The following is a 26,141-nucleotide window of genomic DNA, read 5'->3' on the forward strand; positions in this document are numbered from 1 at the left end:
ACTCACGGCTTTTTCTTCGCTCCGGCGATCGTAATGTGATTGACAGGAAATGGGTGTTACTGGGCGGAAACACGGCGTTTCAGGGGCGTGTGGCTGAAAACGCTACCGTTTCCGGAAAAAACGCAGGAGTGGCCGGAGAAACGGTGGGAGTGCCTGGCCGAACGCTGGGTGTGTTTGTGACGTCAACCAGGAACGACAAGCACTGAACTGATCGCACAGGCAGAGTAAGTCTGGAGCTACTCTGAAACTGCTAAGTAGTTAGTAATCGCAATATTGCGAATACATCGGTCGCAATTTTAAGAAGCTAAGATTCACTCCCAGTAGGCGGCGGCTTAGCGTGTGTAACTCTGCTAAATTCGCCTTGCGACCGATCAACTCGGAATGAGGGCCTATATTTCTTTATATAATGGACACCTCAGTTTCTATTCATTCATGTCCTGCCCCCTACTCTGTCAGACCCCTTCCCCTCTACTTTTCTGACCCCAAACGCCACTCATTCTTGTTGAGTGCTGGTGGGCCCATTCAGAATTTTGCTATGGGGACCACAAAGGTCTAGTTACGTCACTGGGCAGGGTTATAGAGGAGGCGGTGCAAGGCATCCTGGGAACAGTCAAAGCTTTAGCCTGTTGGTGCCTTGGATCAAGATCCAACTCTACACCCCTATGTTAGTGTAGTGCCTTTTGGGGTTAAGGTTTTACAGAAAGTTACAGGTTTTTTTAATTTAGTAAAATATGCCCCATTTTAAAGATAGGGCATTTAAATTTGTTGCACCTGTGCAGTACATAGCAGCCTGCAGGGCATGTACAGTGGCTTCATTTGGGTGCACATACATTGCCGGCTCCTGGTCGCAAACTGAAATTATTGTGTGTAAGTGTAATTAGCGGTGTTTATGTCATACAGGGGGGTGGGGGAGGTTTGTGGTTGGTGGGGGGCACGCTGTGTGATTATTATCCTGCATCTATACATACATGCGCTGACACCTGGACATACACTGATGTACCCACACCTAATATCCATACATACACACCCTGACACCTGGACATACACTAACATTCCCACACCTGCATCTATACATACACACGCTGACACCTGGACATACACCAACATACAAGCACCTGCATCTATATATACACGCGCTGACAAATGGACATACACCGACGTACCCACACTTGCATCTATACATACATGCACTGACATCTGGACATACAAGCACCTGCATCTATACATACACGCGCTGACATCTGAACCTACACTGACGTTCCCACACCTGCATCTATACATACACATTCTGACACCTGGACATACACAGACGTACCCACACCTGCATCTATACATACACGCGTTGACACCTGGACGCACACCGACGTACACACACCTACATCTATATATGCATGGATGCAAATGTGGGTACGTTGTAGCATACCGCTGTGTTTCACCAACCATCACAGCGCTCTCCCCCTGTTTTCTTTCATTACTCACGTGAGTTACATATTAACTTTAACTGCAGTAAATAAGAGGCGTTGGTTACAACTGTTGCTGTTCATCCACAAGAAGGAATTTAATGTATCAATTACAATTGGAAAGTAACGATTTAATTACAACAGCTGTATCCAGGAGGATTTTTTGGACACTTTAATAGACATTCCGTTGTCATCAAGGGCAATATGAAATAGATACTGATTACATTTAGATATGGATAGTGGTGCCTATATATGTTGACTCCATTGTATTTTGTTGAATGTGGGTTTCTTCTGTCTATATATATTTTTTTTAAAATAAAGAGCTTGTATATTCTATTTTTTGCGCTCCCTTGATAACAAGTGTGATTATCTTTAAAATTTGGTTTATTATTGGTAGAACAGTACTAACTATGGGAGCAGCATTTTATAATATATGGTAAAAATTAATAGATGTATAAAGATTAAATAAGCAACAAATTGGTGAAATAGATAAGTTTTGATAGGAGCGCTGGGTTCTATATATATATATATATTGACATTTGGTTATATATATGTATAGACTTTATAAATTCTTGACAGAGATGTGCCTGAGCAGCAGCCCTCCCCAGCCCTATCTCAAATCATACTTATTTTGCATAGGAGATACCATGGTCATGAAGATTGTTCTCCCAGGGTGAGGTTCATTCATTGCATTCTGGGTATGCTGATCCCTGTGATTTCCCCAAATGTGGGAAACTGGACTGCATTATTTGTGGTAGTGAGGTACTGTGTTTGTGCTTTCCTCTGGTCAGCTCTGGTAAAAGTCAGATTTCTTTATCTCAGATCTTCCTCTAGCCTTGTTCTTCTTTCGAGAGTTCCCTTGTGCTGCCTCAGTTGGATCTCCTTCACTTGACAGGGGGGTGCCCGAGCAGCGACCCTCCCCAGCTCTAGCCCAACTCCTACTTACCTGCCAGGTGAGATACTATGATCATGAAGGTGCTTCTCCCAGGGCAAGGCTCACCCATTGCACTCTGGGTGTGCTGCTCCTGCGGTTTCCCCAAATGTTGGACACTTGACTGCATAATTTGTGTTTCCCCTGGTCGGCTCTCGTATAATATAGATCTCTTTGTCTCAGGTCTCTCTCCAGCCTAGTTTGCTGTCTGTTTCCACTTCTCTTTTCTTGAGCCACTCCCTTCTATGCCCTTGCTCACTATCCTGACTTCTCCAGTCTGCTTACTTTGTGCCTTCCAACGCACAATACAAACTACAGGTAGTGCTGCAGGGCCCACGCCCTTTTAGTTGCCTTACAGAGCAGCTCTGGAGCTGTTACAGTGCCCAGCTGCTGCAAGAAATCAGCTTGAATGCTTCAGGGGCTGGGGCATAGCCAACATGAGCCCCACACCGAAGGAGGGTGGAGGTGTTTAATGTGAACTAGGGGTCATCCAAGCGCCGCAAAAGGCCGCCATGCCCTGCACGCCCCTTTTCTCTTTTCATATGCAGACGAGGGTTGACGCCAACTTTGACCCACTGCTTGGATGACATCACCATATGCAAATCCATCTGCTGCAGGCCTTCCCCCAGGAATGCTTGCACTAGTTGTTGCATTTGGTTTGTTGTTTGGGGGTGCTTCAGTATTAGGCAGCCTTCTGCCCTCCCATGTTCATCTGAAAATATGTGTTCTCCCTGCAGTTGTTGTCCCCAGATGAGAGTTTCCTTATGCTGCCTCAGTCGTTAACCGTGGCTGGATCTTATTGGCTCTCGCGGTCGGGATATTCCTCCCTGCCGTGGGGTAGAGACCTCCTTTTGCTCGGTCTCAAATTGCTTTTTCCCCTTCACCGCTGTCTTTACATCAGACGTCCGCCGTGATGTAGCTCGTTCATGAATGGGCTTATATCTCAGCAATCAGAGTGTCTGGTAGTCACCTTCCTTACGCGTTTCTCCGCTGTTATCCAAGAGCGGTTTCGTCAGAGGATACATCAGCAGCCTAGCAGGCTCTTTTTAAAATGCACCGGACCAATAGCATTACTAATTAGTTGATTGGATATATACATGTACTAATTGGATGCATACATGTAATGACTCACATATGGAACAACTTTCTAATTGCAATTGCACATATAAAGGCATTTCATAATATAAAAATAAGCAACATGGTGATTAAAAATAATAATAAAATAAGCAACAAGGTGGTTTAAAAAATAACAGAAAATATATAATCTATATACAGATTAACCTCTAATCTTTCAATCAATACCTCATCTCTATAATCACATACACATAATTCAGAGACCCAGCACTAAGGATCCCCATTTACTTATATAAAACCTTTTAGGGTAACATAAATCCAACCCACTACTAAAGCAGCTCTTGTGGCGCAGGGGAAACATCACCTGCACTCTATGCAGCGAGTCCCATGTTCGAATCCAACCCGCTCATCTTAACATCCATATTATTTATTTACTTTTAATGGGATCATTCTATCAATTCATTTTTACCTTTAATTTTTGTTAATATTATTTCTATATTTCATTATTTTAACCCCTGATATAATTACATTGCTGCTTAAACAACAAAAAGAATTGAAGAAAGAATAATTATTAAACAGACAATTTAAGGATTCGAAGATTTAAAGATTTAAAGATGTAAAAATTTAAAACAGGGAGGGGGGGGGGGGGAGGGAGGGGGGCCTTTTGGGAGAAGGAGGGAAAAAAAATAAAAAATATATATATATAGAACCAAGAGAAAGTGTAAAAAGAGGATGGAGGAAGAAATCTGATGTTCATCATTACTAGTGGATTTTACTAAAGAACTTTAAAGGAACACACACAACAGGATTATACAGTTTCATACTAAGAGGAATGCTGTTCCCAAAATAGCTACTTCTAATAATTTTGTTTATTTATTAAACATACAATAAATGGATATTCAATAAATAATATAATAGGTAAATCAATAGATAAAATCTTCAGAGACTGCCAATGTTGTTCAGTTCGATGCTCTCAATCAGACCATCAGGTGTAGGGGTACCCAAAGAAAAAATCCAAAATGCCTCCCTTGTCAAGTAAAGGAGATTCAACTGAGGCAGCACAAGGGAACTCTCATCTGGGGACAACAACTGCAGGGAGAACACATATTTTCAGATGAACATGGGAGGGCAGAAGGCTGCCTAATACTGAAGCACCCCCAAACAACAAACCAAATGCAACAACTAGTACAAGCATTCCTTGGGGAAGGTCTGCAGAAGATGGAATTGCATACGGTGATGTCATCCAAGCAGTGGGCCAAAGTTGGCTGGAACCCTTATCTGCATATGAAAAGAGAAAAGGGGTATGCAGGGCATGGCGGCCTTTTGCTGCGCTTGGATGACCCCTAGTTCGCATTAAACACCCCCACCCTCCTTCGGTGTGGGGCTCATGTTGGCCATGCCCCAGCCCCTGAAGCATTCAAGCTGATTTCTTGCAGCAGCTGGGCACTGTAACAGCTCCAGAGCTGCTCTGTAAGGCAACTAAAAGGGTGTGGGCCCTGCAGCACTACCTGTAGTTCGCATTGTGCGTTGGAAGGCACAAAGTAAGCAGACGGGAGAAGTCAGGGTAGTGCGCAAGGGCATAGAAGGGAGCGGCTCAAGAAAAGAGAAGTGGAAACAGTCAGCAAACTAGGCTGGAGAGAGACCTGAGACAAAGAGATCTGAATTATATGAGAGCCGACCAGGGGAAACACAAATTATGCAGTCAAGTTTCCCACATTTGGGGAATTCAAAGGGGCAGCACACCCAGAGTGCAATGGGTGAGCCTTGCCCTGGGAGAAGCACCTACATGATCATAGTATCTCACCTGGCAGGTAAGTAGGAGTTGGGCTAGAGCTGGGGAGGGTCGCTGCTCGGGCACCCCCCTGTCAAGTGAAGGAGATCCAACTGAGGCAGCACAAGGGAACTCTCGAAAGAAGAACAAGGCTAGAGGAAGATCTGAGACAAAGAAATCTGACTTTTACCAGAGCTGACCAGAGGAAAGCACAAACACAGTCCCCCACTACCACAAATAATGCAGTCGAGTTTCCCACATTTGGGGAAATCACAGGGGTCAGCATACCCAGAATGCAATGAATGAACCTCACCCTGGGAGAACAATCTTCATGACCATGGTATCTCCTATGCAAAATAAGTATGATTTGGGATAGGGCTGGGGAGGGCCGCTGCTCAGGCATATCTCTGTCAAGTAAAGGAGATTCAACTGAGGCAGCACAAGGGAACTCTCATCTGGGGACAACAACTGCAGGGAGAACACATATTTTCAAATGAACATGGGAGGGCAGAAGGCTGCCTAATACTGAAGCACCCCCAAACAACAAACCAAATGCAACAACTAGTACAAGCATTCCTGGGGGAAGGTCTGCAGAAGACGGATTTGCATACAGTGATGTCATCCAAGCAGTGGGCCAAAGTTGGCTGGAACCCTCATCTGCATATGAAAAGAGAAAAGGGGTATGCAGGGCATGGCGGCCTTTTGCGGCGCTTGGATGACCCTTAGTTCGCATTAAACACCCCCACCCTCCTTCGGTGTGGGGCTCATGTTGGCAATGCCCCAGCATTCAAGCTGATTTCTTGCAGCAGCTTGGCACTGTAACAGCTCCAGAGCTGCTCTGTAAGGCAAGTAACAGGTTGTGGGCCATGCAGCACTACCTGTAGTTTGCATTGTGCATTGGAAGGCACAAAGTAAGCAGACAGGAGAAGTCAGGATAGTGCACAAGGGTATAGAAGGGAGGGGCTCAAAAAAAAAGAAGTGGAAACAGACAGCAAACTAGGCTGGAGAGAGACCTTAGACAAAGAGATCTGAATTATATGAAAGCCGACCAGTGGAAACACAAATTATGCAGTCAAGTTTCCCACATTTGGGGAAATCACAGGGGCAGCACACCCAGAGTGCAATGGGTGAGCCTTGCCCTGGGAGAAGCACCTTCATGATCATAGTATCTCACCTGGCAGGTAAGTAGGAGTTGGGCTAGAGCTGGGGAGGGTCGCTGCTCGGGCACCCCCCTGTCAAGTGAAGGAGATCCAACTGAGGCAGCACAAGGGAACTCTCGAAAGAAGAACAAGGCTAGAGGAAGATCTGAGACAAAGAAATCTGACTTTTACCAGAGCTGACCAGAGGAAAGCACAAACACAGTCCCCCACTACCACAAATAATGCAGTCGAGTTTCCCACATTTGGGGAAATCACAGGGGTCAGCATACCCAGAATGCAATGAATGAACCTCACCCTGGGAGAACAATTTTCATGACCATGGTATCTCCTATGCAAAATAAGTATGATTTGGGATAGGGCTGGGGAGGGCCGCTGCTCAGGCACATCTCTGTCAAGTAAAGGAGATTCAACTGAGGCAACACAAGGGAACTCTCATCTGGGGACAACAACTGCAGGGAGAACACATATTTTCAAATGAACATGGGAGGGCAGAAGGCTGCCTAATACTGAAGCACCCCCAAACAACAAACCAAATGCAACAACTAGTACAAGCATTCCTGGGGGAAGGTCTGCAGAAGACGGATTTGCATACAGTGATGTCATCCAAGCAGTGGGCCAAAGTTGGCTGGAACCCTCATCTGCATATGAAAAGAGAAAAGGGGTATGCAGGGCATGGCGGCCTTTTGCGGCGCTTGGATGACCCTTAGTTCGCATTAAACACCCCCACCCTCCTTCGGTGTGGGGCTCATGTTGGCAATGCCCCAGCCCCTGAAGCATTCAAGCTGATTTCTTGCAGTATCTGGGCACTGTAACAGCTCCATAGCTGCTCTGTAAGGCAAGTTAAAGGGTGTGGGTCCTGCAGCACTACCTGTAGTTCGCATTGTGCATTGGAAGGCACAAAGTAAGCAGACGGGAGAAGTCAGGATAGTGCGCAAGGGCATAGAAGGGAGCGGCTCAAGAAAAGAGAAGTGGAAACAGACAGCAAACTAGGCTGGAGAGAGACCTGAGACAAAGAGATCTGAATTATACGAGAGCCGACCAGGGGAAACACAAATTATGCAGTCAAGTGTCCCACATTTGGGGAAATCGCAGGAGCAGCACACCCAGAGTGCAATGGGTGAGCCTTGCCCTGGGAGAAGCACCTTCATGATTATAGTATCTCACCTGGCAGGTAAGTAGGAGTTGGGCTATAGCTGGGGAGGGTCGCTGCTCAAGCACCCCTCTGTCAAGTGAAGGAGATCCAACTGAGGCAGCACAAGGGAACTCTCAAAAGAAGAATAAGGCTAGAGGAAGAAATGAGACAAAGAAATCTGACTTTTACCAGAGCTGACCAGAGGAAAGCACAAACACAGTCCTCCACTACTACAAATAATGCAGTCAAGTTTCCCACATTTGGGGAAATCACAGGGGTCAGCATACCCAGAATGCAATGAATGACCCTCACCCTGGGGGAACAATCTTCTTGACCATGGTATCTCCTATGCAAAATAAGTATGATTTGAGATAGGGCTAGGGAGGTCCGCTGCTCAGGCACATCTCTGTCAAGTAAAGGAGATTCAACTGAGGCAGCACAAGGGAACTCTCATCTGGGGACAACAACTGCAGGGAGAACACATATTTTCAGATGAACATGGGAGGGCAGAAGGCTGCCTAATACTGAAGCACCCCCAAACAACAAACCAAATGCAACAACTAGTGCAAGCATTCCTGGGGGAAGGCCTGCAGCAGATTGATTTGCATATGGTAATGCCATCCAAGCAGTGGGTCAAAGTTGGCTTCAACCCTCGTCTGCATATGAAAAGAGAAAAGGTGCGTGCAGGGCATGGCGGCCTTTTGCGGCGCTTGGATGACCCCTAGTTCGCATTAAACACCTCCACCCTCCTTCGGTGTGGGGCTCATGTTGGCTATGCCCCAGCCCCTGAAGCATTCAAGCTGATTTCTTGCAGCAGCCGGGCACTGTAACATCCCCAGAGCTGCTCTGTAAGGCAAGTAAAAGGGTGTGGGCCCTGCAGCACTACCTGTAGTTTGCATTGTGCATTGGAAAGCACAAAGTAAGCAGACGGGAGAAGTCAGGATAGTGCGCAAGGGCATAGAAGGGAGCGGCTCAAGAAAAGAGAAGTGGAAACAGACAGCAAACTAGGCTGGAGAGAGACCTGAGACAAAGAGATCTGAATTATACGAGAGCCGACCAGGGGAAACACAAATTATGCAGTCAAGTTTCCCACATTTGGGGAAATCGCAGGAGCAGCACACCCAGAGTGCAATGGGTGAGCCTTGCACTGGGAGTAGCAACTTCCTGATCATAGTATCTCACCTGGCAGGTAAGTAGGAGTTGGGCTAGAGCTGGGGAGGGTCGCTGCTCGGGCACCCCCCAGTCAAGTGAAGGAGATCCAACTGAGGCAGCACAAGGGAACTCTCGAAAGAAGAACAAGGCTAGAGGAAGATCTGAGACAAAGAAATCTGACTTTTACCAGAGCTGACCAGAGGAAAGCACAAACACAGTCCCCCACTATCACAAATAATGCAGTCGAGTTTCCCACATTTGGGGAAATCACAGGGGTCAGCATACCCAGAATGCAATGAATGAACCTCACCCTGGGAGAACAATCTTCATGACCATGGTATCTCCTATGCAAAATAAGTATGATTTGGGATAGGGCTGGGGAGGGCCGCTGCTCAGGCATATATCTGTCAAGTAAAGAAGATTCAACTGAGGCAGCACAAGGGAACTCTCATCTGGGGACAACAACTGCAGGGAGAACACATATTTTCAAATGAACATGGGAGGGTAGAAGGCTGCCTAATACTGAAGCACCCCCAAACAACAAACCAAATGCAACAACTAGTACAAGCATTCCTGGGGGAAGGTCTGCAGAAGACGGATTTGCATACAGTGATGTCATCCAAGCAGTGGGCCAAAGTTGGCTGGAACCCTCATCTGCATATGAAAAGAGAAAAGGGGTATGCAGGGCATGGCGGCCTTTTGCTGCGCTTGGATGACCCTTAGTTCGCATTAAACACCCCCACCCTCCTTCGGTGTGGGGCTCATGTTGGCAATGCCCCAGCCCCTGAAGCATTCCAGCTGATTTCTTGCAGCAGCTGGGCACTGTAACAGCTCCAGAGCTGCTCTGTAAGGCAACTAAAAGGGTGTGGGCCCTGCAGCACTACCTGTAGTTCGCATTGTGCGTTGGAAGGCACAAAGTAAGCAGACGGGAGAAGTCAGGATAGTGCGCAAGGGCATAGAAGGGAGCGGCTCAAGAAAAGAGAAGTGGAAACAGACAGCAAACTAGGCTGGAGAGAGACCTGAGACAAAGAGATCTGAATTATATGAGAGCCGACCAGAGGAAACACAAATTATGCAGTCAAGTGTCCCACATTTGGGGAAATCGCAGGAGCAGCACACCCAGAGTGCAATGGGTGAGCCTTGCCCTGGGAGAAGCACCTTCCTGATCATAGTATCTCACCTGGCAGGTAAGTAGGAGTTGGGCTAGAGCTGGGGAGGGTCGCTGCTCGGGCACCCCCCTGTCAAGTGAAGGAGATCCAACTGAGGCAGCACAAGGGAACTCTCGAAAGAAGAACAAGGCTAGAGGAAGATCTGAGACAAAGAAATCTGACTTTTACCAGAGCTGACCAGAGGAAAGCACAAACACAGTCCCCCACTACCACAAATAATGCAGTCGAGTTTCCCACATTTGGGGAAATCACAGGGGTCAGCATACCCAGAATGCAATGAATGAACCTCACCCTGGGAGAACAATCTTCATGACCATGGTAACTCCTATGCAAAATAAGTATGATTTGGGATAGGGCTGGGGAGGGCCGCTGCTCAGGCATATCTCTGTCAAGTAAAGGAGATTCAACTGAGGCAGCACAAGGGAACTCTCATCTGGGGACAACAACTGCAGGGAGAACACATATTTTCAAATGAACATGGGAGGGCAGAAGGCTGCCTAATACTGAAGCACCCCCAACAACAAACCAAATGCAACAACTAGTACAAGCATTCCTGGGGGAAGGTCTGCAGAAGACGGATTTGCATACAGTGATGTCATCCAAGCAGTGGGCCAAAGTTGGCTGGAACCCTCATCTGCATATGAAAAGAGAAAAGGGGTATGCAGGGCATGGCGGCCTTTTGCGGCGCTTGGATGACCCTTAGTTCGCATTAAACACCCCCACCCTCCTTCGGTGTGGGGCTCATGTTGGCAATGCCCCAGCATTCAAGCTGATTTCTTGCAGCAGCTTGGCACTGTAACAGCTCCAGAGCTGCTCTGTAAGGCAAGTAACAGGTTGTGGGCCATGCAGCACTACCTGTAGTTTGCATTGTGCATTGGAAGGCACAAAGTAAGCAGACAGGAGAAGTCAGGATAGTGCACAAGGGTATAGAAGGGAGGGGCTCAAAAAAAAAGAAGTGGAAACAGACAGCAAACTAGGCTGGAGAGAGACCTTAGACAAAGAGATCTGAATTATATGAAAGCCGACCAGTGGAAACACAAATTATGCAGTCAAGTTTCCCACATTTGGGGAAATCACAGGGGCAGCACACCCAGAGTGCAATGGGTGAGCCTTGCCCTGGGAGAAGCACCTTCATGATCATAGTATCTCACCTGGCAGGTAAGTAGGAGTTGGGCTAGAGCTGGGGAGGGTCGCTGCTCGGGCACCCCCCTGTCAAGTGAAGGAGATCCAACTGAGGCAGCACAAGGGAACTCTCGAAAGAAGAACAAGGCTAGAGGAAGATCTGAGACAAAGAAATCTGACTTTTACCAGAGCTGACCAGAGGAAAGCACAAACACAGTCCCCCACTACCACAAATAATGCAGTCGAGTTTCCCACATTTGGGGAAATCACAGGGGTCAGCATACCCAGAATGCAATGAATGAACCTCACCCTGGGAGAACAATTTTCATGACCATGGTATCTCCTATGCAAAATAAGTATGATTTGGGATAGGGCTGGGGAGGGCCGCTGCTCAGGCACATCTCTGTCAAGTAAAGGAGATTCAACTGAGGCAACACAAGGGAACTCTCATCTGGGGACAACAACTGCACATACTAACTGATTGCGCCACAGAGACACTTTGCAAAAGTCCATACTGACAAAGGCTAATAAGCATTCATCTAAAACGTTTCCTAGAAAAACTTTAAAAAGTCAATAATCTGGAGAGTTTTTGTAAGATGTTTCTTCCATCAACCAACGAAGAAACACATTGGTACTTTCCCATGATGAGTGAGTGCTTCAGGATCTCTTGAACTTACATGTGCAGCAGAGTACTGCAATGGAAGCATGCTGGGCTCATAACCGAGAGGTAGGCAGATTGAAACTATCCTCTGCTATATGCATTTTTTTTTTGTTAATTAAAGTAATCCAAAACTGGGATTGATATTTTGTCTCTTTTATTTTTACTTAAAGTACAATAACTTTTACCATTTTAATTTGTTTTAATAGTATATTGACAGTATTGTTTTCTTTCAAAAATCCACTTCATTTTCTTTACCCTATTATTAAAATGGTAATTGACAAAAACAAACTACATTGTCACCAGAAGAGCAATACAAAATGTACAAGTGATATATTAAAATCATCTTTCCAGCTTGAATTTCAATGTTGCATTGGGTCAACAATTTTGTGAGAAACATCTTCACCCTTAAATAAAGATTTTCTTAATTCCTTACCTGTGTGCTAATTAGATATCACCTTGTTTTCACATTAAACAGACTTCCACATGAGAAAGCAGCAAGGATGCAGTGGCGTTAATGTTTCCTGGTGTCAACTTGTATTATTTCAGTAGACATTGAAATGAGGATGCATCTTGCTGCCTTTCCAATGAAGCAAGTTTAATTTAGTAATAGGTGAAAAACCATCCTTACAAAGGTGTTAATCAGAGACTTGGCTTTGTGGACACTTTTCAGAGAACAAATTTGTTAGCATAAAAATAAAGCCAGAAAATGAAGAGCTGTTTAATCACTCGATTGGATTTTTCTGCCAGCATATTTTTTTTCTCTGCAACCCACTGCTAAATTGTGCTTCCTAGCTGTTTTTTATAAAATCACTGAATCAAATCTAACTCTGATTACATCAGAGAAGGCCAGGTACCCTACACCATAAGAGGAGGTTTGAAATTTTGACTTGTCTACTTAAATATCACCAAAATTTGATCACAAGGTTAATTACATCCCTGGGTGAGATTGAACCACCAACCTTTTGGTTAATAGCCAAACACACTAACCGATTGCGCCACAGAGACACTTTGCAAAAGTCCATACTGACAAAGGCTAATAAGCATTCATCTAAAACGTTTCCTAGAAAAACTTTAAAAAGTCAATAATCTGGAGAGTTTTTGTAAGATGTTTCTTCCATCAACCAACGAAGAAACACATTGGTACTTTCCCATGATGAGTGAGTGCTTCAGGATCTCTTGCACTTACATGTGCAGCAGAATACTGCAATGGAAGCATGCTGGGCCCATAACCCAGAGGTAGGCAGATTGAAACTATCCTCTGCTATATGCATTTTTTTTGTTAATTAAAGTAATCCAAAACTGGGATTGATATTTTGTCTCTTTTATTTTTACTTAAAGTACAATAACTTTTACCATTTTAATTTGTTTTAATAGTATATTGACAGTATTGTTTTCTTTCAAAAATCCACTTCATTTTCTTTACCCTATTATTAAAATGGTAATTGACAAAAACAAACTACATTGTCACCAGAAGAGCAATACAAAATGTACAAGTGATATATTAAAATCATCTTTCCAGCTTGAATTTCAATGATGCATTGGGTCAACAATTTTGTGAGAAACATCTTCACCCTTAAATAAAGATTTTCTTAATTCCTTACCTGTGTGCTAATTAGATATCACCTTGTTTTCACATTAAACAGACTTCCACATGAGAAAGCAGCAAGGATGCAGTGGCGTTAATGTTTCCTGGTGTCAACCTGTATTATTTCAGTAGACATTGAAATGAGGATACATCTTGCTGCCTTTCCAATGAAGCAAGTTTAATTTAGTAATAGGTGAAAAACCATCCCTACAAAGGTGTTAATCAGAGACTTGGCTTTGTGGACACTTTTCAGAGAACAAATTTGTTAGCATAAAAATAAAGCCAGAAAATGAAGAGCTGTTTAATCACGCAATTTGATTTTTTTGCCAGCATATTTCTTTTTCTCTGCAACCCACTGCTAAATTGTGCTTCCTAGATGTTTTTATAAAATCACTGAATCAAATCTAACTCTGATTACATCAGAGAAGGCCAGGTACCCTACACCATAACAGGGGGTATGAAATTTGACTTGTCTACTTAAAGATCACCAAAATCTGATAACAAGGTCAATTACGTCCCTGGGTGGGATTGAACCACCAACCTTTTGGTTAATAGCCGTACACACTAACTGATTGCGCCACAGAGACACTTTGCAAAAGTACATACTGACAAATGCTAATAAGCATTCATCTAAAACGTTTCCTAGAAAAACTTTAAAAAGTCAATAATCTGGAGAGTTTTTGTAAAATGTTTCTTCTATCAACCAACGAAGAAACACATTGGTACTTTCCCATGATGAGTGAGTGCTTCAGGATCTCTTGCACTTACATGTGCAGCAGAGTACAGCAATGGAAGCATGCTGGGCCCATAACCCAGAGGTAGGCAGGTTGAAACTATCCTCTGCTATATGCATTTTTTTGTTTGTTAATTAAAGTAATCCAAAACTGGGATTGATATTTTGGCTCTTTTATTTTTACTTAAAGTACAATAACTTTTACCATTTTAATTTGTTTTAATAGTATATTGACAGTATTGTTTTCTTTCAAAAATCCACTTAATTTTCTTTACCCTATTATTAAAATGGTAATTGACAAAAACAAACTACATTGTCACCAGAAGAGCAATACAAAATGTACAAGTGATATATTAAAATCATATTTCCAGCTTGAATTTCAATGATGCATTGGGGCAACGATTTTGTGAGAAACATCTTCACCCTTAAATAAAGATTTTCTTAATTCCTTACCTGTGTGCTAATTAGATATCACCTTGTTTTCTCTCTGTCAGGGGAAGGAAGGGCTGATTCTCTGGCACAACAGGGAGGGCTAGGCTGCAGGAACACAGCACTGGAAGAAACAGGAGGCCGAACTCATGACCAAAAAGTGAGCAGTGCAGTGATCAGCCCCCTAGTCTTTCCCTCTCTCTGGGTGCAGAGCTGTATTCTACAGAGAGAGCTGGGATGGGAAGAAGGGGAACGGCACCTGACACACACATACACGCGCGGCACCTGACACACACATACACGCGCAACACCTGACACACACACATACACGTGCGGCACCTGACACACACACACACGTAGCATCAGACACAATAAAATAAACATGCAGCACCTGACCCACACATACACGCGCAACACCTGACACACACACATACACGTGCGGCACCTGACACACACACACGTAGCATCAGACACAATAAAATAAACATGCAGCACCTGACCCACACATACACGCGCAACACCTGACACACACACATATACACGTGCGGCACCTGACACACACACACGTACCATCAGACACAATAAAATAAACATGCAGCACCTGACACATGCATATACACGCAGCACCTGACACATGCATATACACGCAGCACCTGACACATGCATATACACGCAGCACCTGACACATGCATATACACGCAGCACCTGACACATGCATATACACGCAGCACCTGACACATGCATATACACGCAGCACCTGACACATGCATATACACGCAGCACCTGACACATACATATACACGCACACCATCAGACACACACATACACACGCAGTGCCTTACTCACACACACATAGACACGTGCAGCACCTGAGGCACACACATGTACACGCGCAGCACCTGACGCACACTCATGTACACACGCAGCACCTGACGCACACTCATGTACACGCGCAGCACCTAATGCACACTCATGTACACGCGCAGCACCTGACGCACACTCATGTACACGCGCATCACCTGACACAGACATACGTATTCATGCACAGCACCAGACATACACTTGTACACATGCGGAGCACCTGATACTCACACACATATACACCCGCAACACCTGACACACACACACACACGTGCGGCAGCTGACGCATACACACGCACCATCAGACACACTCCTATATACACGCAGCACCTGACACACACATACACACAGGAGCTGACACACACATACACAGGCAGCACCTGACACACACACACATATACACGCGCAGCACCTGACACCACGCACTCACACGTACAAGCAATGCATTTCACGCCTACCTCCAGCCTCAGTTACAGGCTGCTGCCGCCTACCCCCCTCCCTGCATCAGCTGCAAAGGCAGCAAAATATTTTGACCAAAGTCTAAAGGCCCGTACACATTAAACAATGTCGCTCTGTGAGCTACATCGTCTAATGTTTCCCCTCCCGGGCCGGCCGGCGGCCGACTGTACACACTGAGCGATATGACCGCTCATATCGCTCAGTGACGTCACGCCCCCGCCAGCCCTGCATGAAGGTCGTGGACGACAGTCCACATCCTTCCTGCATGCCCTACCGACAGCGAAGATTGTTGCCGACCCGCGGGGCCGCGCATCGTTTGTCGCTGGCTGCATACACACTTAACGATAAAATGAGCGACGTCGCTCATTAAATCGTTAAGTGTGTACGGACCTTAAACAATTTGGTTTGGTAAATAAAATAATTTTGCACAGAACAGTGATGTTATACGAACATTTTCATTAAACATTTAAAAAATCAAATGTTTATTCTTACAGTGAAATTTTACATTTCTGAATAAAAAAAATAAATTTAAAAAAAGCGATGAAATTCCATAGACAAAAAACCTTACGGTTTCACATGTCCCATTAAGGCTTCTTAGACATGATCGAAATTTCAGAAACCTGTTGTAACTCTTCCACTCAAACTCCAAAAAGCAATGAAATTCCGATCATTAAGGCTGACGCCTTAATGGACGTGTTCCTTGCGCAATACAGATATGGTATGCCATCACAGCCTGTGGGTAAGTGCAGATTCAGCACAGTGAGTACACAATGGTGTAGCTGCTAATTCACAGATTTGTGTGCTCATTGGAATACACACATGCAGTCTATGCAACTGAAGGTCTGAGCAGTTGGGGAATGCTTTTTCTGAAGACAGTTTCCCCACAAGGCCCTTTGGAGAGACAGAGAGAGAGTATGCCAGCACACCCCCCAGCGCTATATAACCCAGGAATAAAACAGTAACTTAATGTTTGCCCAGTAGTGCTGCTGTATGTAATTTGCGAATTATGTGCCCCCCCCCCCCCCTCTTTTCAACCCTCTTGTCTAACGTGGTATAAGCAGGGTAGAGTCCGGGGAGCTTCCTCTCAGCGGTGCTGTGGAGAAAAAATGGCGCTGGTGAGTGCTGAGGGAGAAGCCCCGCCCCCTCGGAGGCGGGCTTCTGTCCCGCTTAAACTGTAAAATTGGTGGGGGCTTATACATATATAAAGTGCCCAGCTGTATATATGTTATATTTTTGCGAAAGAGGTTTATATTGCTGCCCAGGGCGCCCCCCCTGCGCCCTGCACCCTTACAGTGACCGGAGTATGTGAGGTGTATGGGAGCAAAGGCGCACAGCTGCAGTGCTGTGCGTTACCTCAGTGAAGATCATGAAGTCTTCTGCCGCCTCTGAAGTCTTCTTTTCTTCTCATACTCACCCGGCTTCTATCTTCCGGCTCTGCGAGGGGGACGGCGGCGCGGCTCTGGGACGGACGGCGAGGGTGAGATCCTGCGTACCAATCCCACTGGAGCCAATGGTGTCCAGTAGCCTAAGAAGCAGGACCTTGCAACTTAGAGAGTAGGGCTGCTTCTCTCCCCTCAGTCCCTCGATGAGGGAGTCTGTTGCCAGCAGTGCTCCCTGAAAATTAAAAACCTAACAAAATACTTTCTGTCAGAAAGCTCAGGAGAGCTCCTGAAAAGCACCCAGTCTCCACTGGGTACAGTATCAAACTGAGGTCTGGAGGAGGGGCATAGAGGGAGGAGCCAGTGCACACCCAGAACTAAAATCTTTCTTAAAGTGCCCATGTCTCCTGCGGAGCCCGTCTATCCCCATGGTCCTTACGGAGTCCCCAGCATCCTCTAGGACGTTAGAGAAAATAGGATTTTAATACCTACCGGTAAATCCTTTTCTCTTAGTCCGTAGAGGATGCTGGGCACCCGTCCCAGTGCGTACTGTGTCTGCAGTTATTAAATAGCCCTTAACTCCAGAACATTTATGTGGAGATGAAAACATCCAAGGAAGACTTGACCATCTTCCTTGGATGTTTTCCCCCTGTGTGACTGCTCTCCAGCCTCGGAGGGTTGCATCCGTGGTCCCTAGGATCCCGTCCTGGATCCCGAACCATCGCCCCTCTAGGTGGTGAGAACTGTGCAGCCACCAATGGAGTGAGATTCTGGTCTTGGAAGACAGGATTATCCTCCGGTGCATGTGTAGGTGGGATCCGGACCACTTGTCCAACAGGTCCCACTGGAACACTCTGGCATGGAACCTGCCAAACTGAATGGCCTCGTAGGCCGCAACCATCTTCCCCAGCAACTGAATGCATTGATGGATTAACACTCTTGCTGGTTTCAGAATTTGTTTGACCAGACTCTGGATCTCCAGAGCCTTTCCACTAGAAGAAAACCTCTTCTGTGTCCAGTATCACTCCCAAAAACAACAACCGCGTCATTGGGACCAACTGCGATTTTGGCAAGTTTAGGAGCCAACCATGTTGTTGAAGAACTGTCAGGGAGAGTAGATGTTTTGCACCAACTGGTCCCTGGATCTCGCCTTTATCAGGAGATCATCCAAGTACGGGATAATTGTGACTCCTTGCTTGCGAAGGAGGACCATCATTTCCGCCATCACCCTGGTGAAAATCCTCGGAGCCGTGGACAGACCAAACGGCAACGTCTGAAATTGGTAATGACAATCCTGAATTGCAAACCTCAGGTAGCTTGATGCAGTGGCTAAATGGGAACATATAAGTAGGCATCCTTTATGTCTACCAAAACCATGAAATCTAATTTATCCCCCGGACTGGAGATCACTACCCTGAGAGATTCCATCTTGAAATTGAATTTCTTTAGGTAGAAATTAAGGGATTTCAGATTTAAGATTGGTCTGACTGAGCCGTCCGGCTTCGGGACCACGAAGAGGCTTGAATAAAAACCTTCTCCCTGCTGACTAAGGCTGATTTGAACAATCGGTGAGGGGGAACGTCTTGAAACCCCAGTTTGTACCCTTGGGACACTATTTGTAAAACCCACGAGTCCAGGTCCGAATGAATCTAGAACTGACTGAAGAGTTTTAGACGTGCCCCCCACTGGTGCGGGCTCCTGCAAGAGAGCCCCAGCGTCATGCAGTGGATTTGGCAGAAGCAGAGGACGATCTCTGCTCCTGCGATCTTGAAGAGGCTACAGACCTCTTCCCTCTTTTCCTTCCTCTACCTGCAAAGAAAGGGGAATCTTAACTTCTTGCATATCTATTGGGCCGAAATGACTGCGTCAGATAATGATGCGTCTTCATCCGTTGAGAGGGAACATAGGGCAAGAAGGATGACTTACCTGCGGGAGCTGCCGAGATCAAATTAACTAGGCCGTCGCCAAACAAGGCTTCACCTTCATAGGGAAGAGACTTCCTTTCTTCTTGGAGTCAGCATCAGCATTCCCTTGGTGAATCCACAATGCCCTCCTATCCAAGACTGCCATGAAATTGGCCCGTGAGCACTTGTGCCCGGTGTAGGATTTTTAAATATGTGTAGTTTACTGTATGCAAGGGTTTAAAACCTTTTAGGAACTGAGCTCTAAGGTGTATTACATGTAGTTTAAAAAAACAAAAAAGGTTTATTTTATGGCAGTAGTTTCCAAACTGGGGTTCTTGCACTGGTAGAATAGTTTGGTGGTCCAGGACCAATTAAAATTATTTATACTTTATTAAATTGGCAAAACCATTCCCTCACAACATAACTGAACCTGAGGATGACATGCTATAAACACAATTTACTTAATTTTATATTTTTTTCTGAATTTCTCAATAAAAAAAACTTTGGCTTAGGGGTGCCGTGAAACAAATTTTGATACTCTAGGGCAGGGGTGTCAAACCCATGGGCCGCATGCCGCCCCCAATGCATCCTTTTGTGGCCCACAGGCCGGGGTCCGGCAGGGGTCCTTTTGTGGCCCGATCACCTTGCTTAGAGCGAGGGCAGGAGAGTGCAGCCAGAGTCTTTGCTTTCTATGTGCGGCACCATCTTCCCGAAGAGATCACCGGGAAGATAGTGCCCCCTCCACTGGCTACAGCACAGGTATACTGGGGTGGGGTAGCAAACTGGGGGCCCCAATTGGCCCCTCCAGCAGTCCCTCTACCAAAACACGTCTTTTGGTGGTTTTGCGGTGTTGTTATAACTACATGGTGACGATACTGTAGCACAGAGATTTTCAACCATTTACAACTCACGTCACACAGAACAAGATTTAAATATTGACAAGGCACACTGAAATATAATGGTGATGCATGGTGCAGTATCGTGTCCTAGGATGTCATGTCGCAGCTTCTCCATAGGTAACGCCTGAACAGGCCCGGTGACAGGGGGGACAAAGGGGACACTTGTTCAGGGCTCCAAGTATTAAGAACAGAAATAATGGGGCCACAGTGCCAATATTGCTTTTTAAAGTGTATCCACCAACTGCTCAATTTAAGCAGGAAAACAATTAACAGGCCAACTAAACCCTCCCCCCTCCTTTTACCCCATCACTTTGTCCAGTCCCTGTGGTCCATACTGTATTGCCATTATTATGCATGTTGCTGTGCTGACCCTTTTCTGAATGTCCCTGCCACCGCCACCGAAGAGCTGGATAGCCCAGTATGAAAACCACCTGCCGGCCTCACTGACGGTCCGAGTCACAGGCTCCATTTTTTTTAAAGATCCCTCTGCCAAGTTAAGGGGGGGTTGAGGGGGCCCCAGAGATATCAGTGTACTGGGCCCCGAGATTTCTGTTGCTGGCCCTGACCCTCAGGGGCGTATCTACCCCTTGGCCAGGATGGCACTTGCCAGGGGCACCATCCAGCTGTGCCAACCGTGGCTAAGGGATAGAGTTCTGCAGTCTCGAAAGGGCGCTATGGCAATCAGCGTGGGACTGACCAATTAGACGGTGAGGGAAGGATACTGAAATTGTCCCAACCCTGTTACAGTTTGAAATGCCCCTCAACTGCTGTCCACTGCTTCACTCCTAGCTCTGCCCCTTTGAAATTATTAATCCCTACACCCCGGTAGGCGGAGTTCTCTAGGCCCATACTCAGGAGTCACCACTGCTGTACATTATGTGCCGGTTGTAGAGGCAGAGCGGGGAACATCAGAGAACGCCACAAATTACACAGTGGGTAAGGAGATGGCTGGAGACAGCTGCACAGCCATGCCTTGCAAGTTCGAGAGAGCTGTTGAATTTCAGCACTTCAAGTCAGAGCCTGCCCCCTGCTGCCCAAGCAGTCCGTGACAGTTAGTGTCGAGGAGGGGGGGATTTGTGCATGTGTGCTATCAGTGTGTGTGTGGGGGGGGTGGAGGATGTGTGTGACTGTGAGGGAGCTGTCAGTGTCAGTGGGGAGAGGAGCAGGAGGGAGTTGTCAGTGTGTGGAAGTGATGAGAGTTGTCAGTTCTGGGGAAATGTGTGTGTGTGTGTGTGTGTGTGTGTGTGTGTGTGTGTGTGTGTGTGTGTGTGTGTGTACTAGATTTAGGAGTGTGTGTTTGTGAGAGGTTTCAGTTGGGGAATTAGAGTTCATACAGTAATTAAATGTTTTCATATTGAGAACTACATCTCCCAGCATATACAGTGTGCTGGGGATGCTAACAAGCTTTATTTAAAAGTTTAAAAAACATTGCTTTTATGACTGCAATGGTTAAAAAGGGAGAGCTATAAATCAATTTATCAGTGAATGATCGCAGTTTGAGCTGTTACATTTTACTGAACCACCTATCCCTCCACACTCACTACCTGTCCTCAGGATACATTTACCATCCCGGCAGACGGTATACCGGCGGTCATTTGACCGATGTTGGAATCCTGACACCACTTGGGAGACTGGTGCCGGCACACAGACAGCCAACATCCCGAAGGCGAGTATTGGAGGGAGGGTTAGGACCGGGGGAGCGGGTGTTAGGGAAGGCACTAGGAGGGGGGGGGGATTAGTCCTAGCTGCCACCCCCTGAGGGTTAGCCCTATCCGCCACCCCCCCAGAGGGTTAGGATTAGGTATCATGTGACTGCTGGAATCCCGAGCGCCGGATGCCATACCCAACCCCCTTTACTTTTTCAGGCATTTCTATCTCTCCTCTCTCTATGGTGTTCTGATTGCCCACTTTCCCTTGTGCTTTTCTCTCTCTCTCTCTCTCTCCTTTGTTTAGAGCATCAGTTTCTGTAGTCCACTTTATCCTTATTTTTTCCAGTGTTTCACTATCTCTCTGATGTAATGAGGATGTATGGTCTAGAGGGATCAGTAATGCATTGTACTGTATAGAGGCGTCAGGGATGTAGCGTAGGGTATAGAGGTGTCAGGGATGTAGCGTAGGTTATAGAGGCATCAGGAATGTAGCGTAGGGAATAGAGGCATCAGGGATGTAGCGTAGGGTATAGAGGCGTCAGGGATGTAGCATAGGGAATAGAGGCGTCAGGGATGTAGCGTAGGGAATAGAGGCGTCAGGGATTTAGCTTAGGGAATATAGGCATCAGGGATGTACTAGCAGGTATATAGAGGTCAGTGTACTGTATAGAGGGGTCAGTAATGCAGTGATGTTATAGAAAGGTCAGTGATGTAGTGTAGGGTATAGAGGGGTCAGTTATGTAGTGTGGGGTAAAGAGGGGTCAGTAAAGATACTAAGCTGAAGTACTTAGAACACTTCTTGAATTAAGACACAACCTGCAAGAAAAAGTATGCAATATGGGTGAAAAGGCAAATGTCAGAGGTCTGATACAAGTAACCAGCTCCACACCTTGCACCACATAGCGTTATGTTAAACTGGGATATGTTCTTTTTTGGTGTGTGTGTGTGTGTGTGTGTGTGTGTGTGTGTGTATGTGTGTGTGTGGGGGGGTGCCAAAGGAAATTTTTGCCATTGGCTCCTTTGGTCTAGAAACCAGCCCTGATCACAAAATATTTTTGTCTGAGCAGACTGGACACTGATCAGCGTTGGCTCATTCTCAGCCCCCCGCCCAGCCTCTGCTGCCAACAGACTGCTATTAGCTAGTTAATGTTATCCTTCTGCCTTCCCTATCTATGACACAGACTGCTGCTAATGCTACCAGACTGTTCCCAGTGGCTTCACACCAACAGTGAATCCCAGCCGATGATGTAGGGCAGCGTGTGGGGGAGGGGGTCAGTTGCTGTGGCTCCAACATGGTAACCGCCAATGGACTGCAATGCTTTATCGAAAGGGGGGGCGCCAGTCCCTTACTTTGCCAGGGGCGCTTGGACCCCTAGCTACACCTCTGTTGACCCTAACTGATACCCCTAAACTAACCATAATTCCTGCAGTAAAAATCCATGTTTCTATGTATATAGGGGGTCATTCCGAGTTGATCGCATGCTGCCGTTGTTCGCTGCGTAGCAATCAGTTGAAAAAAAATGGCTAATCTGTGCATGCGCATGCTCCGTAATGTGCATGCGCATCGTACGGGTACAAAGTCCATTGTGGTTTTGCACTAGTTCTAGCGATTATTCCAATCACAGAACAGGCCACAAGGAGATTGACAGAAAGAGGGCGTTTCTGGGTGTCAACTGACCGTTTTCAGGGAGTGCTTGGAAAAATGCAGGCGTGGCAGAAGAAATGCAGACGTGGCTGGGCATTCGCTGGATGGGTGTGTGACATCAAAAGCCGTCCCTCGGTTGTTAGAATCAACGCACACGAAGTGTAACTACAGTGCTGGTCTTATTTTGAAACGATTTTGCAGGCGCTCTGCTGCTCAAGTGTTCGCACTTCTCCAAAGTGAATATACACTCTCCAGTGGGCAGCGACAATGCGTTTGCATGGCTGCTAAAAACTGCTAGCGAGCAATCAACTCAGAATGACCCCCATAGTGTATTGCAAGAAAATATCTGTAAATCCAATGGTACCGTAAGTGTGGTATATACTCGCACTTCTTTGCGGGGTGAGAACATCTCCCCTAAGTGAAGTCAGCCCTATGAATAGAGTTTGTGTGATCCCTGTGCAGCAGTCACAGAAAGGGTTCATCTCTGCAGTTTGTCACTCAAATTACATTGCTGCATTTTTTCTAGAAGTGGATCTGAGAGCTGTTACCCGCAGACCAGCTACAATAATTATCCTGGGTACTCACTAGACCAGTGGTTCTCAAACTGCACCCTGGGGTGCCTCAGGACACTTGCAGGGGTGCCTTGGATTGGTGGTCCAGGACCAATTCAAAATATTTATAGTTAGTGTTATAGGCAAAACCAGTGCTGTTGGCTGGCAATCATAACATATGTGCACAAGCAGAAGCAAATCCTGTCCCCTACCAAAGGGCCAGTGCTAGGGTGTTTGGCGTCTCCCTGCAAACTATTAATTTGGGCCCTCTCTCCAATACTTAATAAAGGGACAGTGCGCTCCTTAAAAAAAGAAAGTGTGGTATCACAAGGAAGGGGCATGGCCACACAATAGCACCCCAAATCAAAATACGCCACACAGTAGCACTATCTTATTGTCATTACACCGCATGTAATAATAATAATAATAATAATAATACCCACAGTCGCAGTGCCCTTTATACACATAACCACCATATCAGTGCAGCTTACACACATAATGCCAACAGTAGCAGTGCCCCTTCTACACATGCCCACGGTGGCAATCCTTTACATGGCAAATATCAACCTGGTTTTGCCATGTAAAGGATTGCCACTTTAAAAACAAACAATCAAACAAAAAAAAAAAAAAAACAACAGGAAAAAACACAAAATCTCTCACTTTCTGATTCTCACACCCTATTACATTCCTCCCTATATATTTAAATGTTTCTATTACTGTATGTTCCCTCTTCCCTTCTCCAAACTATACACATCAACATTTTTTAGTATTTCCAGGTAAGTTTTGTGATGTAGGCCATGCACAATTTTAGTTGCCCTAATGTATTTACAGCCTTCTGGAGATATGGCTTCTGGAACTGAACACAGGATTCTAAATGTGGCTGTACCAAGGACCTATACAGTGGCATTACAGGTTGAGTATCCCTTATCCAAAATGCTTGGGACCAGAGGAATTTTGGATATCGGATTTTTCTGTATTTTGGAATAATTGCATACCATAACGAGATATTATGGTGATGGGACCTAAATCTAAGCACAGAAGGCATTTATGTTTCATATACACCTTATACACACAGCCTGAAGGTCATTTTAGCCAATATTTTTTATAACTTTGTGCATTAAACAAAGTGTGTGTACATTCACAGAATTCATTTATGTTTCATATACACCTTATACACACAGTCTGAAGTTCATTTAATACAATATTTTTAATAACTTTGAGTATTAAACAAAGTTTGTGTACACTGAGCCATCAAAACACAAAGGTTTCACTATCTCAGTCTCACTCAAAAAAGTCCGTATTTCGGAATATTCCGTATTTCGGAATATTTGGATATGGGATGCTCAACCTGTATTACTTTTTTCTGCTACTGGTTCTTTAACCTATGCAAACAAGCATCTGACTTGCCTTTCCTATTGCTTTGTTACATTGCTTACCTGAAATAGTAATACTTAGATAGCTTTCCTCTTGCCATTATAATGCCCTTAATATTATAGTTAGCCTTTGCATTTTTGAGACGTGTATGATTTTGCATTTTTTGGCATTAAATGTTGCCATGTTCTTGACCATTCCTCTAGTCCAGGGGCGGAACTGCCAGAGACAACGGAGTCAGTTGCCGCCGGGCTCCAGCCCTAAAGGGGCTTCCTCCATTGCCCCCCCGGCTGTTACGTGCCCTTCCTACTAAATAGACAAAGGCGCTACCAGCAGGGTCTCGCAGTTTGTACATTCCATGCCGTAACACCCTTCTTTCCACCTTCACAATGAAGCTATTGGTACTTTGCAAAAAAAAAATTATTAGCATTGCAACTCAGCAGATCAATGCAGTGTGCAGCCACACACTCCATATATCTGCTCAGCCACAAAGCTGATTATTTCTTCACAAAGTACAAGGTGAGCTCCAAATAGAATTCTCTAGCTTAGATTATACCTTTCTATGCAAGGGTAAATAGCTCAATTGTTTGACTGCAATGCCACAGGAAATGGTTTGGATCCAAGACAGTGTGACTGAATAATAAAGAAACCTTAAGATGAGTTCATGAATGTTGTATAAGTATTAGTGAGAGAAGGGGTCAGGAGCATGCTAGGCTGCAAAAAATAAGGTAGGCTGCAAGTGAAAGTAATGATCTCCTATATATTTTCCCAGATCTGTCACTCTGTGTGGCTAACTCTGGGGGAAGTCACAGCAATGGGCGGAGACGGCAACTGCAGGACGATACACCAGTGCCAGCAGCAGACCGTAACAAAGTGACAGATCAGGGAGAATATATAGGAGGTAGGGAGGTGGCCATGGTACATGGCTGGCCAAGGGACACTAGCTCATGTACCCCTTTACCACTGAGGCTGGCCACCAAGGATGGACCTGTCACCAGTGCACATGCAATAACCTCTTCTGCTGCCCTCTTTGCAACTCAGATT

The 26,141-nt window shown here is 45.7% G+C and overlaps 12 non-coding genes and 2 pseudogenes across 12 annotated transcripts; 2 read left to right on the top strand and 12 right to left on the bottom strand.

The window, feature by feature from the left end:
* Positions 1-2,082: 2,082 nt before the first annotated feature.
* On the top strand, positions 2,083-2,246 carry LOC135002956 (U1 spliceosomal RNA). The gene has a single exon (XR_010204053.1). It is a non-coding gene; the product is annotated as a U1 spliceosomal RNA (small nuclear RNA).
* Positions 2,247-2,398: 152 nt separating this feature from the next.
* On the top strand, positions 2,399-2,540 carry LOC135002964 (U1 spliceosomal RNA; annotated as a pseudogene).
* A 2,602-nt stretch (positions 2,541-5,142) lies between these two features.
* LOC135002963 (U1 spliceosomal RNA) lies at positions 5,143-5,284 on the bottom strand (annotated as a pseudogene).
* Positions 5,285-5,436: 152 nt separating this feature from the next.
* Positions 5,437-5,600, bottom strand: LOC135002965 (U1 spliceosomal RNA). Its single transcript, XR_010204059.1, has one exon. It is a non-coding gene; the product is annotated as a U1 spliceosomal RNA (small nuclear RNA).
* A 662-nt stretch (positions 5,601-6,262) lies between these two features.
* On the bottom strand, positions 6,263-6,425 carry LOC135002957 (U1 spliceosomal RNA). Its single transcript, XR_010204054.1, has one exon. It is a non-coding gene; the product is annotated as a U1 spliceosomal RNA (small nuclear RNA).
* Positions 6,426-6,577: 152 nt separating this feature from the next.
* Positions 6,578-6,741, bottom strand: LOC135002952 (U1 spliceosomal RNA). The gene has a single exon (XR_010204049.1). It is a non-coding gene; the product is annotated as a U1 spliceosomal RNA (small nuclear RNA).
* A 671-nt stretch (positions 6,742-7,412) lies between these two features.
* LOC135002961 (U1 spliceosomal RNA) lies at positions 7,413-7,575 on the bottom strand. Its single transcript, XR_010204057.1, has one exon. It is a non-coding gene; the product is annotated as a U1 spliceosomal RNA (small nuclear RNA).
* A 152-nt stretch (positions 7,576-7,727) lies between these two features.
* Positions 7,728-7,891, bottom strand: LOC135002955 (U1 spliceosomal RNA). The gene has a single exon (XR_010204052.1). It is a non-coding gene; the product is annotated as a U1 spliceosomal RNA (small nuclear RNA).
* A 671-nt stretch (positions 7,892-8,562) lies between these two features.
* On the bottom strand, positions 8,563-8,725 carry LOC135002962 (U1 spliceosomal RNA). Its single transcript, XR_010204058.1, has one exon. It is a non-coding gene; the product is annotated as a U1 spliceosomal RNA (small nuclear RNA).
* Positions 8,726-8,877: 152 nt separating this feature from the next.
* On the bottom strand, positions 8,878-9,041 carry LOC135002951 (U1 spliceosomal RNA). The gene has a single exon (XR_010204048.1). It is a non-coding gene; the product is annotated as a U1 spliceosomal RNA (small nuclear RNA).
* A 671-nt stretch (positions 9,042-9,712) lies between these two features.
* On the bottom strand, positions 9,713-9,875 carry LOC135002960 (U1 spliceosomal RNA). The gene has a single exon (XR_010204056.1). It is a non-coding gene; the product is annotated as a U1 spliceosomal RNA (small nuclear RNA).
* Positions 9,876-10,027: 152 nt separating this feature from the next.
* Positions 10,028-10,191, bottom strand: LOC135002954 (U1 spliceosomal RNA). Its single transcript, XR_010204051.1, has one exon. It is a non-coding gene; the product is annotated as a U1 spliceosomal RNA (small nuclear RNA).
* A 661-nt stretch (positions 10,192-10,852) lies between these two features.
* Positions 10,853-11,015, bottom strand: LOC135002958 (U1 spliceosomal RNA). Its single transcript, XR_010204055.1, has one exon. It is a non-coding gene; the product is annotated as a U1 spliceosomal RNA (small nuclear RNA).
* A 152-nt stretch (positions 11,016-11,167) lies between these two features.
* Positions 11,168-11,331, bottom strand: LOC135002953 (U1 spliceosomal RNA). Its single transcript, XR_010204050.1, has one exon. It is a non-coding gene; the product is annotated as a U1 spliceosomal RNA (small nuclear RNA).
* Positions 11,332-26,141: the final 14,810 nt, after the last annotated feature.

This window comes from Pseudophryne corroboree, unplaced genomic scaffold (assembly GCF_028390025.1).
Source record: "Pseudophryne corroboree isolate aPseCor3 unplaced genomic scaffold, aPseCor3.hap2 scaffold_1817, whole genome shotgun sequence".
Classification (NCBI taxonomy): domain Eukaryota; kingdom Metazoa; phylum Chordata; class Amphibia; order Anura; family Myobatrachidae; genus Pseudophryne; species Pseudophryne corroboree.